The sequence below is a fragment of the Ambystoma mexicanum genome, chromosome 5p, assembly GCF_040938575.1.
Source record: "Ambystoma mexicanum isolate Mex_15411 chromosome 5p, UKY_AmexF1_1, whole genome shotgun sequence".
Lineage (NCBI taxonomy): Eukaryota > Metazoa > Chordata > Amphibia > Caudata > Ambystomatidae > Ambystoma > Ambystoma mexicanum.
Genome location: NC_090930.1, coordinates 522,504,146 through 522,521,345, shown reverse-complemented (window position 1 = coordinate 522,521,345; position 17,200 = coordinate 522,504,146). Strand labels below are relative to the sequence as shown.

At 43.0% G+C, this 17,200-nt stretch overlaps 1 protein-coding gene across 1 annotated transcript in view; it reads right to left on the bottom strand.

Moving 5' to 3' along the window:
- Positions 1–17,200, bottom strand: part of LOC138481058 (connector enhancer of kinase suppressor of ras 2-like) — a 2,957,912-nt gene that overhangs the window by 2,239,969 nt on the left and 700,743 nt on the right. The gene's annotated exons all lie outside the window — the stretch shown is intronic.

The window sequence follows — 17,200 nt, the reverse complement described above, 5'->3', positions numbered from 1 at the left end:
TCCAATGTCTTCTGAGATTTTGATACATCGATCAGCCATTCTTTTAAAATTGGTTCCTCGCTGTGTTTGCATTCTGTTTGTAATATTTCAAACTGAATTGCGCCTGGTCCATGATTAATTTTCTGAAGAGAGAGAGCGATCCCCATGGCACTAATGCATTCATAGAGATCAGGCCCAGTTCATATCTTATGATGACTGTGAGAACAGATCCTGGCAGATGTAGTAAGCTCCTCCAAAGAATGGCTTTCCAGGGTTGACCACAATTTCCAATAACTGCTCAGGGTGCAGTCTGCACCGTGGAGTAAAGCAGGAACTGATTTCTGTTTGTAAAATGTTATGACAGGTGTCAAGGAAAATGTGCCAAACATTTTATGAATTATGCTTTCATGTGCTGCAGGATTCTTGATCTTGGGCTTAATGGTAATGATCCAAGGAGTAGTGTTTGCACTTGAGTTAATGCACATTCCAAGATATCTTGTGGTCTCCACTTGGTTCAACAATTCTTTCCCCAGACACCACCGAAACTGCCTTTTTTCCCTTCCTTTTAAATTTTGCAGGATCAATATCTCAGATTTACTTGCATTGATGTTTAGGCCCTTACACGCAACGTAGGTTTGAAGTATGTACAATTTTCTTTGTAGACCAATGGGGGTTCGGTCTAGCATGACTAGGTAGTCAGCATGTAGCATCCAACTTAGTGGATTCCCATTGATTTTTGGCGGTAACGAGTTTGAATTTTTCATCGCCTCCCCAAGGTCCGATATAAATAGGTTGAACAATAGGGATGCCAATGGGCACCCCTGTTTAACACCTCTGTGTGTGTTGATTGGCTTTGATAGAAAACCAGTTTGATTCAGGGGGATTTTTACTTCAGTTCCAGAGTTTAAGGCTTTGATAGCTAGAAGGAGACTTATTGGACAATTCCATCTCTGTAATTTAGACCATAATAGTTTTCTATCAATGCTGCTGAAAGCCTGGATCAGATCTATAAATGCCAAATAGACTTTTTTTCTCTTCTTGATTGATTTGATTTTTTACAGGTTGATCAGTAGCAGGTTGAGTCCACAGCCTACTCCCTTTACGAATCCTGTCTGCCCACAGTCGTAGTTGTGCAAAGTTTGGACCCAATTCCTCATTCTCATTAGTATCAATGAGGCAAACAGTTTTCCTAGTATGTCTAAAAGCAAAATAGGGTGATCATTTTTCTGGTTAGTTCTTATCCCCTTCTTGTATATCGGTACCACAATTGTGCCTTTCCAAGACTTTGGTATTTCTTTGTTTTCTATTATCTGTGAAAATAAAATCCCATGAAAGTCAGTCCACTCTTCTGGAGCTTCTTTCAGCATCTGGCTACTCAGTCCATTAGGGCCCGATGCTCTTGAATTGCTGACCTTTTTAATCAACACAAGGATGTCATCTCTGTTGAATTCAATTTTCCATTTGTCTACATAAGGCAGGTCTGGATCTGACGTCTTACTTTTCTTTTCCATATAATTCATCGTAATTCTTCTTCTGGTACCATGCTACTTTTAAGAGCTTGCTGTGAGTTCTTCGTGTGATTTAGTAACTGCTAGAAGTCCCTTGTGTTTCTGTTTGCATCATGAATTCTGCATCATGTTGTTGTGTTATGCCTTTGGGAGAAATTAACAGTTTTTTGTTATTTTTGTCTTGGATTTTTCAGTTTTGCAGCTCTTTCCAAGGTCGGTAGATGTGCAGTATGTCGGATTGCTTTTCAAAACTCTTTTTTCTGTATTAGTAGTTCAGGAACGTGCCAATGTCTTGGTTTAAATCAAGGTCTGCGAATTCCTTGTTGTATTTCTGTGCGTTCATGGAGAAGAGATGAGTATTCGACTCCAGTCATTTGCGGACTAATTGCCAGTTGGGATTCTTTGTTCAGCTTGCACACGTTGCCTGGATGTAAGCAAAGTCTGTTTCTGTTGGGTTCTACCAAAACTGATTGCTTCCAGAAACTTTGTGTAGAGGTACCCTGGAGTTGGCACTTTAGCTCCAAGAGGTCATGATCACAATTGTTCATGGTGACTATTTTGAGTGATATAACTCTTTGTGTCGCATTGCCTGAAATGAGGAAGTAGTCCAACGGGGATTTTTGTTGCCCTCTTCTCCAAGCAACACTCACTGGCATGTCTCCTTTGGTCTGACGTTCAGCATACAGATGCTTCTCACTTCCATCTCTTATATCCATGTCTTCGCTATGTTGGCTTTTGCAACAAGCGACACTCACTGGCATGTCTCCTTTGGTCTGACGTTCAGCATACAGATGCTTCTCACTTCCATCTCTTATATCCATGTCTTCGCTATGTTGGCTTTTGCAACAAGCAACACTCACTGGCATGTCTCCTTTGGTCTGACGTTCAGCATACAGATGCTTCTCACTTCCATCTCTTATATCCATGTCTTCGATATGTTGGCTTTTGCAACCAGTATGTTGTTGGCTGTATTTTAAACGCCATCGCCTAAGCAATTGATGTTCAGATCCCAACATATAATGATGATTGGGTTCATCATTGTGAGTTATTTGGTCAACAAATTTGATTGAGCCCATTGCTTTGTGTTGCCAGTAAAGATGAATTATTATTATCATTTGATTTGATATGTTTGGGTCTTCAGCCGGTTCTAAGGCGAGTATCTGGATGTACGGATTTGGGTTCTGGGTTTCTTTTACTTGGTAGCCCATTCCCTTTTTATGAGCGCTAACAAGCCTGCCATTGAGCAACCTTTATTACCTTTTATGGCTGGATTCATAAACATATTGAATCCCTCAGCAATTGGCAGTTTGGTTATCCACGTCACTTGCAGGCACAAGATGTCAAATCGTTTTAAATGGCAAAAAATGACAAATCTCCTGGTGTTCCATAAGCCGAATAAAGTGGTAGTCTCCTGTCCTTGTTATTGGCGTTAACTCTTGTTTCCAGTAGCAAGTGCCTCTTCCAGCCAACTCCATTTATCATGTGTTGGATCTTTATATTCCATTCGCATGTCTTTATTGATTGTCCTTGGGGAGTTTTTTTGGCAATTGATTGTGATATTTAAAGAATTGATGTTTTTAAAGCCTACTTTTGTCTTCATTGGAGATTTGCTGGATCTGCAGGATTATGGATGGTAGGTCACTTTCCTTTTTTTTGGTGATGTGTACACACTTAGTCGGAGGTTTGTGTTCAAGAGCTTGTTGTGTTGTTCTAGAGTCAGGTTATTTTGTTATTACCGATGCTTGTCTTTCCTTATTGATGTTTTTGGGTTTCTCGCCTTAGTCTGGTTCATGTTTATATTCTGTGATGTCAAAGCCCAATGGCAGCAGAAATTGCGATGCCTTGAGTAATAGATCACAGATCATCCTTGATTGAATGAGAAGACGGACACAATTGCATTTCTATTCTTCTATGAATTCTACCACAGCAATGTCGTATGATTCAATTGCCCGAAGCATCGGAACGTGATGAAGTAAGCGTAATACTTTGTAGCAGTTCAGAATCAATCCCTCATTCATTGACAGTATTCACTCCAGTAATAATTGATTGTTTGTGGTAGGTCTTTTTCCAATAAGTCCCGAGGCTTGTTCGATCTACTGCTATGCAGCTGCGGTACTGGATGAATTGAAGTGTCTCACACGGTAGTCAGTGATTTTTAGTTGCTGTGTCTCTATAAAAGGATTCTTCACGAAACATTGCGTCGATTTCATGACTTTTCTCAGATAAGGAACAAATTGTGGGGTGATGATATGCATTCCTCTTCCCGGACCACCCTTTGGATCACTAAGTCAGAGTCTCTGAAATCCTCAAGTTCAATCGTCTGCTTTGGTGTTATGGCTTGAGGGTTCCTCAGGTCTTCTTGCACTTCATCGTCTGAGTCCATGTCGTGGGTAGTCATGTTAAACATGTTTATCATGTCTTCATCTGAAGTATTCAGGCAGACTAGCAATTGTCCGCTCTCCTGTCATATGAGGATTTCTTGCCTATTTTTTTTTTTGTTGGTGTTTTTCAACTTTGGCCTTTTTTGCCATAGATTTCTCTACTGGCTCTGGGGAATACGACTTCAGAGTTCAAGAAAAATATGCAAACCGTTCGATTTTGGCTGTTTCCCCTTTGAGATGTTTTTTGATTTTTTTCGTCGGGGAAATTACACACAACCACAAATGAATTGCCTGTGTGATAGTCACCTGCTTGAACGTCCTTGCTTGACATGTGCAAGAATGTACGCAACATTAGAAAATCTGGTTCTGACATGGAAATATTCAGTTATTAATGCACGTGGTTTGTGTTTGATTTTGGGTCTTTCTGCCCCCCTGGTTATTTAAAAGAAATAAGGTATGTGTGCTGTAACCCAACCTGTGCGGGCCAAGTTCAGGGTAGGTAGAAAATCACTGCATCCTTTAGAATTTGGGTGGGGACGTTTTTCTTCAAGTAGGAGCACATAACTCTGTACATGGAGTAAGAAGGTACGGTGGTGCTATGTGGTGTACGCAGAGGCCCAGGCATTTCATTAAAGGAAAGCAGTACCCACACCAGTGAGGTTACAGACCTTGGCCCTCATTACAAGTCAGACGGTGGACCATGGTGCTATTAGCACCATGGTCCATGCCGGATTCCGCCATGGTGGATGGCGGAATTACCGCCCCATTCCAAGGTGAGTGGGGCGGTAATTCCCCATTCACCATTTGCCCTTCCCCATTCCCATTTTTTCCCCATAGGGCATAATGGGGATGGGGAAGGCGCTAATTACGGCACCGTAATTTACGGTGCCGTAATTAGCACCAAGGTCGCGTAGTGCCTTGGACTTTAACGCCTGCAAAAAGCAGGCATTAAAGTGTGAATCAGGCGTTAAGGGTTAACGGCGCCGACGGCGCCGTTAAACCCTTAACGCCTGACTTGTAATGAGGGCCTTTGTGTTTCTACTGGGAGCCACACTGAGAGATTCCCTTTGCTGAGATAGCATACATTTAGATGTTTGAGCAAAATATCAGTGAGGAAAAATCTCCTTTCTTTCCTCTCAGAGGGTAGGGATTAGTTCTTCATACCACAGAGTCCTCATTGGACATCGGGAAGGAAAAACCTGTTTTAGAGAGAAGAACTTAAGTGAATAACTGCTTTAGACACCAGTCTCCCAATCTGCATCAAGTAGCCATGTATCGCTATGGGTATGCCATCCGGGTGACCAGAAACAAAATCATGTTTAAAAGTGCCTGCAGTATAATTTGGGTACCATGACAAATTTGTTTGATTGAAAGAAAAATATTTGTAGTGACTCTCAGGCCATTCTACATCTCTCAAACCTGAGAGACGTGCTGTGGATTCATCTCTATGCACTGAACCCCAGCTTTAGAGGCTGCCAAATAGTGGGTCTGTGGAGATTCAATATGCACCTACTCATCGGGATCCACTTCTTACTATGTTAACCATTATAAAAAAGCCCTCAAAACCTGTCTTTTTACCACATAATCCTGAAAACCCCTTAAATCCCAAGTATATGATCTGTCTGCGCAGGCAATGCCAGCTGTGTTTGTGGCGTCACCAACCTCTTTCCAAACACCTAATGGTGCCTGCTGTGTTCACGACGGACCCGACCACACACACTTTCATACACCCATCACAACACTGCCTTTCCACAAGCACCACTAGCTGATTCACAGCAGTCACATATATAATGTCATAGGATTGATGAATGACTGCACCATGCAAACCAACAGAAAATGGGCTAATCACACAATAGTAGTAGAGGCACAGTGGTGGGAAAGAACCTCGCCAACATCCCCTTAATGGTACACACGAACCACCAAGAAGAATCTGGAAGCACAACCCATGTTCCTCCTGTGGCAATTAGTTGGAGCACAGACTGTTGTTGCTATTAACTGTTTTTATCCCAGCCACAAGAACCATCAGAAGAAGCCAAATATCTGAGTGCGCGCCCTAACATCAAACAGCCTCCAAGGGCAGCAAGGTATGTATAATACACCACTCCACTGGCCACATGCACGACTAACCACACACACATCAGAATACAGCAAGGACTATGACAAAAATGTGGTAGTGCTGTTCACATAAAATCTCTGCCTACTTACTCCTGGCTATGCCGCAACACCTCTGACAGCAGAATGCGGCGCAGACCTTCGATACATTTGGGCACGTTGAACACATAGCGAGTCTCTAGCACTGACGCCACCCCTACTCTTCTCAGCACCCATCCACATGCCTGACTGCATGGGTCGCTTTATCTACAGGATCCTGGTCAACCCTGCTAAGCCTTTTTTGGCCAAATGCACACACGCATCATAATCGTGCCCCAGGACCTCCAACACTCTGGACTTCAGTCCTCTGAGGGCTGTTCCCACTAACAGCGCATTGAGACTATATTAATGGTAAAATTTGGGCCATACAAATGACAAGTACAATCACGTACAAGAAAAGGACCAGACACTTTTGCACTGTGGTTCAAAATTAAATTAAATCAAATCACATGACTAAGACCAATAGCGATATCCATATCGATATATATCTGATATATATATCCTACATATCCATATCCTACAATAATTGATTAGACAGCATGTGCCAATGTTTCGCCCACCTGGGCTTTGTCTAGGTAAGGACAGAATTGAGTCATATAGTTAAACACACACAATAATACATATCCTACAAAACCCACATTTCTGATTTACATATACAGTTTGTCAATCCTAATGGCATGTATCATGCTCTAATTTCCCTGGATGTTCCATGTTCTTTAATGACAATTATGTAAAAGATGGGGGAGAAAATAACAAATAGCTTTGTGAGATATCAAAGAAAGAATTGGGCAAATCCGTCAGTTGGTTACTAAACAATTACAAAGAAAGTCTAGCTCAGAACTCTACTAAGCCACTCTGAATATAATTGTACAAAGTGCAGACACTGTTGGCTTAAAAACTAACTATTGCTCAAAGTAGTGTTACCTTAGATTATTCTCATTTGTATTTCATTTCACTCCCTCGTGGCAGCGGCGTCTCCTGTTTAGGATCGTACGTCAGAACGGTATGACGCAATGCCACGGATGATGTCACAATGTCACGGCACATCATGCAATATGTGACGCCATGAATACTGCTCCAAAGATGGTGGTGGTAATCCTAAACAGGAGATGCCGCTGCCATGAGGCAGTGAAATGAAATACAAATGAGAATAATCTAAGGTATAAAATACACTTGCTGCCCCTGTGGTCTCCCTTGCTACCCCTAAAAAAAGAACAAGTTTATTTTGTTTTTATTTTGTTTTAAATGGAAGCTCCTGGGCTGTGGCCAGCACTGTATGTCTTTTTGTTTCTGGAGTGGATGGCTTTCTTGTTCAGACCTCTTTAAAAAAAAAATAGGGGGTTCCACAAGTGTAACACTTTGAGCAGTGACCCTAAATAAGAAAGAATAGGAATAACAAATAATTTGTCTTTCTGGAATTCTATACAATAGTTGCTAGACTCATTAAAGGTTTATTTCAGGCACACTTCAGGGGGAGAGTCACTGATTTAGTCTATTCTGAAACACCTCAAACTCACAATGGAGATAAAAACTGCCAAAAAGCATTTAGAGTAGACTAAGCATCCATTTCGGACTAGAATTTTGCCTTTTGTAAGTTGCAGTTACAGCATGTTTTTTTGTGCCAATGTCTCTGTTATGATCATCACAAGACATTCCATCTAAGTGTCCTCGGTCACTTGACAAAATCCTTGTGCCGAAAAGCTTTTGTACAGTGTAGAAATGTTTGACCATAGCACATAAAGTGGCCCTTGATTTTTCCTATCTCCCTGACATGCTGTTCAGGCTGTTTGTTTGCATTTATGAGGTAACGAGTACCTAGAGTACGGGATGCGATGTGAGTGTGCTGCTTTCCCAGCGCTACTCTAAATTTTTTAATACACAGTTATGAACCGTCCCAAAGGTATGTATTTTGCCAACCTCTGTAGCCTGAAAAGTAGATCCATGCAGGCATGACACGTGGCCAACTTTGCACCAGACCTGCAGATGAACTGGGCTGCAGTTAAATCTCAGTTACCAGTTTAATGGTATCCACTAGAGTGCAATTTGCTTTCTGACTTTGAGCTCATTAAGACATGTAATTGCTCACTTTACTATAGCTAGTAAGATAGCTATAGCCAGTAAAATAGCTCAGTGGGTTGAGCGCTCACTGCTGTGGTGTGTGTCTGATCTGCCGGTTGCAGATCCGAATCGTGGCATGGCCAAGTCAGCCTTTCATTCTTCTGAGGTCGACAAATGAGTACCAACACAGGTTGGGTGATAGTGTATGCATATTCGTTCTATATAAAGTGCTTTAGCATAAGTGCTATATAATAACACATCATTATCATTTGGCCTTGGACGTCTGCTTGCATTCACAGTAATATGGGCCTATACACACCGATATTAATGATACATATGGTGATCCATCCTTTCTGAAATATATATCGCATTACAGTGATATCGTAACCATATTTTTCGGAGTGTACTTAGGAATAATGCTATGTGATGTCACTTCCTACTTTTTCAAGGGGTGAAAGTTTGTGTTGAATTGCTTCCCGTGATGTCACTTAGGGGTGGAATCAAATGAAGTCACTTCTTGTGATGTTATCAGAGTTCAAGGGTCATATGATGTCACTTCCGCTACTCCTGGCATTTTGGTGAAATGACGTCCCTGAACTGAGGTCAGTTGCACCTGAGTTTTTTGTGAATACCAGTTTGAGGTGTAAATTGCAACCAAACTTACAGTTTCATTTTGTGGGACCCTTCAATCCACCAGAGTTAACCTCTGTAGTCCTCTCTATCAAATTTGGATGATTTACTGTTTGCAGTGGTCAAAAGGCCTGTAAATCCAGGCCCTTTCTTTGTTTCTGTCCCTTATACCGCCCTGGCTGGGAAATTACCTAAAATGGTGGCCGCCATATATGAACATGGCAACCGTTATTACAATAAGTCGAAATGGATTCTGACTGCTTTTTTGAGTTGTGAGAAGGTGGTGAAAATCCATAGATGATTCAAGCCTCTTCACTAGCATCAAAAGTGTAAGAGGATGGAGAAGCAGTCTGGCTACCATCACTGAGTCAGAAAACACACCGATTATTATTATTATTTTTATGATTATTATTATTTGTATTGTATTTATTGAGCGCAAGCTTAGCTTTGAGAAGTAACAGAGTGCTTTACAGAGGTATACAACAGTACAGATGCATAGCAAAGCACTTATCAGAGGTAATAACAGAACAGATATGCAGTGTGGGTAGGATACAGAGGGGCACAGAGAAGGGGTACAGCTGCGCAAGGTGGTGGGGAGATGAGGGGCGGACGGCGCGTAGCCAGTCAGGTGTCATGAGGGGTGACATGATAGCCTAGTTGTTGAGGAGGAGAGACTCCATGAAGAGGGGGGTCTTGAGTTCTTTTCTGACTAGTGGGAGCATGGGGGTGAGTCTGATGCTGACGGGGAGGAGTTTCCATAGTCTTGGGGCATAGGCAGAGAAAGCTTGTGTTCTGGTCCTTTCCTTTTTGCAGGGGTGGATTCCAAGTCACACTCCCCACTCTGCTTCCAGTTCCTTCAGATGAACATGGCATGGATCGGAGAAAACACGCATAGAGCTTGCCTTTTCAATCTCTAAGAAAAAGTGGTTGCTAGGAGGAGCTGTGGTCGAAATCGTTTGAATCCATTTTGCAGAAATGTGCATGAAAGTTGCTGATTTGACCCAATGTCACCCAGCATCAAAATGTGTGTTTCAGCCTGCACAATTTTGCTGCAATTTACGTGGCTGGAATTGCTGCAAAATTGCAATATGAATGCAATTTCATCAGCAGGAAATGCAGAATTTCAGCTTGCACGGCCAATTCCGCTGTGCAAAATGCTGCCCCCTCTAGAAATGGCAAAAGTAAAACATGGGCACGATTTGCCCATTTCGCTCGCCGGCAGACATGCACCGCACACCCATTCTTAGGAGTACCCTTCATCTATAAAAAAAAGTATTTTTTGTAAGTCTGCCTCTAACATTTTAAGGCACACTTGACTCATTTTTATCTCAGGCAGCCATCTTTTCTGTATTGATTTGATGTACGTTTAGAATTCTGAGTTTAAGAATCTACTTGGGATGAACCTTGAAAATGGGGGGAGGAGGCTTTTTTTTTGTATCCAGTAATATACATTTGCAAACACCGAAGACACATCAGCAAATGCAGTCTGTCCCAGTGTCAGCTGCTCCACGGGTCACGTGCAGGCGACGCCCTACGTCTTTGAAAACCCACACAACGTATTCTTTGGATCATAATGGAACTAATCTGTAAGCATGTAATGAACGGTTATCCCTGAGTCCTAGGTGTGACTCGCGCCGATGGAATACATTTTCTCACACAGGTGCACTTGCTAATTAGGCACTCCGTGAAAGATAACAGCCTCTGCCATAGTTCTAAGCACATGGCGGCAGATGGCGAGCTCACCATGAAGCGCTTTCCTCCCCCCAACTGAACACCGTCCAATTAAATGTACAGGTTTCAAAACACGTCCACCGTGAAACCCCTTCACCCTAACACGCTTTGGAACTATGGAAATGCAACATGAATTACGATGTGGCATTTGGGACAGATTGTACATTTCCATATTTACAGACATGGTGATTGACACACGTGGTAAATTGCATATATTATTCCTTTAATGAGCACTTGGTGAGTGGTTATCAGATACTCAGAATTCTGTTGCTCAGATCACGGATAAGCGCAGATCCCAAACAGCGGACTGGCTGCCCTGACTCCTGCCTTCACCCTCAAGCCCATGTCCCAAACAGCAGGTTAGCTGCTCTGGCTCCTACCTTCACCCTCAAGCCCATGTCCCAAACAGCGGGTTGGCGGCTCTGGCTCTTGCTCTCACCCTCAAGCACATGTCCCAAACAGTGGGTTGGCTGCCCTAGCTCTTGCCTTCACGCTCAAGCCCATACCCCAAACAGTGGGTTGGCTGCTCTGAGTCTTGCCTTCACCCTCAAGCCCATGTCCCAAATAGCAAGTTGGCTGATCTGGCTCTTGCCCTCATACTCAAGCCCATGGCGTAAACAGCGGGTTGGCTGCTCTGGCTCTTGCCTTCACCCTCAACCCCATGTCCCAAACAGTGGGTTGGCTGCTCTGGCTCTTGCTCTCACCCTCAAGCACATGTCCCAAATAGCGAGTTGGCTGCTCTGACTCATGCTTTCACCCTCAAGCCCATATTCCAAACAGCGGGTTTGGCTGCTCTGGCTCCTGCCTTCACCCTCAAGCCCATGGCGTAAACAGCGGGTTGGCTGCTATGGCTTTTGCCTTCACCCTCAAGCCCATGTCCCAAACAGCTGGGTTGGCTGCTCTGGCTCTTGCCTTCACCCTCAAGCCCATGTTCCAAACAGTGGGTTGGCTGCCCTAGTTCTTGCCTTCACGCTCAAGCCAATGCCCCAAACAGTGGGTTGGCTGCTCTGACTCTTGCCTTCACCCTCAAGCCCACGTCCCAAACAGCAGGTTAGCACTTCTGGCCCTTGCTCTCACCATGCTGCCGCCAGTTTGTTCCCAACCATTGACCTCCCCCTCAAATATCTCCTAACTTGCCACATGCCCCTCCTCCTCCCCGTGGTACAATCCTCAATTACCCTTTTCTGCATATTAAATTGTAGGCTATGCATGAAAAGAACACATATAAGGTGGGTCTGGATGCTCAGCACTAGCGTCTCCAGACCGTCACTACCACAACACATATGACCACTCTGAAAAAGATGCTTTTAGACCTGGTCGCATAATAGAATGCATGCTGTCCACATAGCATTGTCCCACCAGCGGCTTATGTGAATCTGCCCCATAGTTCATTCTTCAGGGCTGATAGCCCCTAGCGAGGGTAATCAGGTTGCCGAACCACCAGTATTGACTAACAGTACATATCCACTTTGTGAGTAGCCTATTGGCTGCTCTGGCTCAGACCCAACCCCCTTCCACTAGAGTTTACCTCCTACCCTCCATCGCCCCCTATATCCTCCCAATCCCGCCAAACATCCCCTTGTCCACAGAGAATCACTCACATTTCCCTGGTCCTCGGCCCCAATCCTCCCACCTTCAGGGTCGCATTGGCCCATCTGGCACTCGGCCCGTGGTTGGACCGAAATCATGTGTAGTCCCTGGGGGCCGGTTTCGGTCCACGCCTGGGGCGGTTTGAAAAAAAGTAAAAAAAGTTTGGAAAAAAAAAGATTTTTATTAAACAAACAAAAAGCACCCTGCAACAGCATAATTCATCAAAGCAAGGTAACAGAAGCTACCTTGCCTTGATGATTGATTTGCATGCATGATGTGTGCATCATAAATTATGATGCATGCATCATTGACATGCTGCTGCAGCATGCGGCCAACTTTGCACCAGACCTGCAGATGAACTTAATTGGTCTGCTGTTAAATCTCAGTTACCAGTTTAATGGTATCCACTACAGAATAATTGCTCATTTTACTATAGCAGATATGAAAGCCGATGTTTGTGTGATCTGCAGGTTTGAATCCCAGTAAGGCCATCTCAGCCTTTCATCCTTCTGAGGTCGATAAATGAGTACCAACACAGGTTGGGTGATATTATGTGCATATTTTTTCTATAAAACATTTGCTGTAAGTGCTATACAATAACATATTATCATTTGGCCTTGGACGTCTGCTTGCATTCACAGTAATTTGACAATATGGATCTATACACACAGATATTAATGATACATATGGTGATCCATTCTTGTATGAAATGTATATCACATTAGTGAAATCTTAATCATATTTTTCCATAGTGTACTTAGGAACAATGCTATTTGATGCCACTTCCTGTTTTGTCAAGGGGTAAAAGGTCGTGTTTCATCGCTTCCCAGGATGTCGCTTTCAGGTGGGGTCAAATGACATCTCTTCTGGTGATGTCATCGGAGGTTAAGGGTCGTTAGGCAAGGGGTGGGACACTTATTTGAGGCGAGGGGTGGGCCACTTTTTCTTGGGTATCTGGGCCTGTTTATTGTCCCAGTCCTTTCCTGCCCACCTTCCTGTGCATCTGGCCTTAGAGGAAATGGACGCTGGCTCCCCCGGCAGCGCCAGGCCACCATTTCCACAGGGCTAATCTTTGAAGTCGTTTAGTTATTAGAGAAAACAGGGCTCGTGCACCCTCTCTGGCCCATTAATACCTCTATAAAAAAGGGTCCTTTACGTCGTGGACGCTGTGCAGGAGTGACTATGTGCATAGCACTGTGTTTGCTGGGTGCTGGTGGGGTAAGGCACCGGGTACTAAGGTGCCAACAGGCATTTTAAGGGCTGTCACCGCACTCAGGGCTGTGATATCAGCCTGTTACAATTCTTTACGGTCTGGAAAACACAGAACTTTATTTTATGTGACCCCCAAACAAGTCACAGGTTTTTCATAACTCCCCACAACTGCCTTTAAGCTCAAAAAGAAAATGGTACATACAAAAACGCTCTAGTGATCTCCCTAAATATGATTCACATATTATTTACAGTCATCCTGCAATGCACTCGTATAACAAGAACGACTTCAAGAATGTGAACAGATGGCGCTGTGCATGCAGTGAGCAAGGATACCTACATCAGGCCTTGTTTTGGTTCATTGGGAACACATGAATTCCATGTTTCCCAAACACATTCTAATTTGCTCAGAAAAGAGAACGGTGTGTAGAAAACACAGCACTTTGCAGGAATCATCTTGATAGTATGCCAACCCAAACAAGCTGCTATTTTAAAATGGTCCATTCATGTCTAGAGTCTACTTTTGGCAAGTTTGACTCTGCTAAAGAGACAGGGCGCGCTGATCAGTGAGTCCTCTTCTGTTGTATTAAAAGTATACATAGGTATATATATACATATATATATATATATATATATATATATATATATATATATATATATATATATATATATACGTATATATATATATATATATATATATATATTTATTCATTAAGTGAACATTTTTTGTTAAAGGGACGTTACAGTTAAATTGTTCCAATAAAAATCTTCGAAACTCAATGAAAAAACGTTGGAAAAGGGACGTTATGGTTAAGTTTCTCAAATAAAAACCTTTGAAAGTCAGAGAAAAAGCTATTGCATCGCTGTGTTCTGCTGTACCAGTGAAATTGATAATGCCTTAAGTGATGTCATTTGTGATGTCATCAGTGTGCGTCCGGACTGCGCAATGGAGGCCTCATAGTTAAGGTGGTGGAGCTTCCAATCAATACCTGACGAATTTCAGAGGTTTGGTTCACGTAATTTAATGCCACAAAATGTTTTTTTCCCCACAGAATTCCAAGGGTTTTATTGCAACAGATGTATTCACCTTAACGGCTCTTCAACTAAAGTTTTCTCACTGAATATAGCCTTTGATCATCGATATACACCGGTCAACCACAAAGCAAAGGTTTATCGAGTGTTTTCTCAGCAAAAAGCATACGTATGCAAATTCATATTGGCACCAGCACTTGCTAGTTTCCAAGACTCAAAGTGAAAGCACGGCATGGTATCACAATCTAAAAGCAGGGTCATGTGCAAAGTAACACTTCCACCTAAAGACGAACATCTCTCAAAATGTTTTATGTGCTTGGCCATGTGTAGGGCTTACCACTTGTGATGTGGTTGGAATACTTTGAAGGTTATGGGGCTCAAAGTATGGCTTATACAGCAAACCTTCAGTGATATGGTTAGTGAAAGACATTGAAAGAAACAATTACAGCAGTGTGCTGCACAAAATATACTTTTATCATGGTCAACTTCTTACCACACAATCCCGACCCCTGTATGCCGACAGGTGACAGCCCTTTGGCAAACGGGGTACACCCAAGAACCATGGCATTCTGAAAGAAGCTAGATCTAAGGATCAGCCCGGGAAGCCATGCTCAGGGGTTTCCAGACAGTCCCTGCAAGCTCCCCGTGTCCATAGCATACCCTGCATGGCGGCCCTGCAACTGGCAGCTCTCCAGATGCTTGGGACTACAACTTCCATAAACCCTCATCATTGACTGTACAGAGCTGGGCTGAAGGGAGCTGTATTCCAAAACATCTGGAAAGCCAAAGGTTGCCGAGCCCTGCCAGAGGGATTTGGGTAGATTCGTTAGTCAAAACACCAGTACACATCACTCTGATTTTGGACATTATATCTGGATCTAAGAGTTCTTAGTTCTGATTTTAAGGAGTCTTGGGTTTCAGAAAGGCTATCCGGAATTTGGTTTGGAATATGATGTTATAAACGAAGATGAGTTGTATGCTTGTATTATTCAATAAAAAGCCAATTAGATTTCATTTGTGTCTAAAAGCAGCAAAGGTTGATTCTTGCAAGCGGTATTGGGGAGGATGGACTGGGTGACTCATTACGAGTAGGGTGGTAAGGGATACCGGGCACCGGTAAGGAGACCGGTGCCAGTAGTCCCTTACCGCCCTACTACGAGTTCCCTTAGCGGGACCCTCCTTTAACACCCGGTCTGACCAGGCGTTATGGACGGGACCCGCTAAGGGACTTTAGAGCTAATAACGGTACCGCAAATTACGGTACCGTTATTAGCTACTTCCCCCTTCCCATTGTGCCTTATGGGGGCTCAAATGGGAATGGGGAATGGTTTTTTCAATGGGGACTTACCGGTCCCGCAAAGGCCGGACTACACCGGTAAGTCCCCATTGAACGAGACCGGTGCCGGTACCGTTATTGGAGGCAGTCATGGCGCAAATAGCGCCATGACAGCCTCCAATCTCGGAATGAAGCCGACTCCCTTTGTCCAGATTAAATGTATTTTCTGTATGCTGGAGGTGAGGTTTTACATGTGCACATTGTCAGTTTCAATGTAATAATGTCCTAGAGTTAATGTGGCCCAGGGCAAAACCGAAGTAGAGCAATTCGGTATAAACATAAATATACACGTTAAGCTAATGTAAATGGCGGAATAAGGAAATTGACAAAGCAGAGAGTATTACAGATAAATGAACCATAATACAAACGCCATTTTAAGAAGCACTACCATACACTTTTATTTTAACAGAAGCCAGACTCATTTTAAACACGCATATGTTGTTTATGATGAAAAACAGGCAATCAAAATACCAAGGGGGAAATAAAACATATTCACCAGGCCCCCACCACCCAAAACCAATCACTTCTCCACAGCCCTGGTGACTTGCATTCATTCTGTCCCAACATGACTGCTGTAATGTGCTTCCTTCCCGCAATTGTTTTATTTCTAATTAATCTACTTGTTTATGTATTCTAACTGAAAATTATAAGTAACAGAGCAACCTTTTTTTTAATGCCTTTTTTGTGAATAATGCAACATACGTAATCATTTCTTCATTTTTACTGGAGGTATTTCAGAAACCATTACTTTGCGTTATTTTAGCATGCGTTTTATTTCTTTCTTTAGTGTGTACCCATTTCACTGCAGACCCATTTTAATTGCCCTCGCGGTCCTCTTGGAAACAGTGGGTGTTGTCCATAACAACTGCCTGGCCCTTCCGGCTTTTTCCCCGGTGATGTTACATCTTTTCTTCATTAAGAAGGAAGCGCGAGGTCAGGGTGAGACGTTCTCTCATGTGAGTATTTGTAGCAAACTCACATTTCGCAGCTCCCTGCCAAAGGCAGCTTTGCATTATGGAAATAAATTGTTGCTCGTACATTTCTGATTTCATTGTGACCCACTCCTAGGCTGATTTCCCTTGCCAACCGGTAACCGCTTATAAAAAGACAGACAGCGCAACCGGCAGCGTGGGAACTAAAATGGGGGTCTTTGAAGCTGTCAACCATTTTGCAAAGTACAACAGGAAAGGAGGCGCGCTATTCGCCTAAATGTTCAACATGGAACTGATGGGAAAGCCGACTCCCAGCCTCAATGGCAAAGAGCATCAAGGGTGACTAGAAATTCTAGTGTGTTATAATTTTGATTCTAACTCTACCTTATTATTAATATAATTGTGTTTTTATTAATATTTAAATTTTATATTAATATAATTGTTTTTTTAATACCCAAGAGGTTTCTAAGCGCCGACCCAGGATTCAAACCTGTGCTGCTCTGCACTTAACACCCAAGAGGTTTCTAAGCACCGACCCGGGATTCAAACCTGTGCTGCTCTGCGTAGTATTGCTTCCAAGACGAGCGAGTTGCCACTGAGCTACAATACCCATGCCAATGTCCCATGAAGTGACTGAGTGGATACTTGTGATGTTGGTAAAAA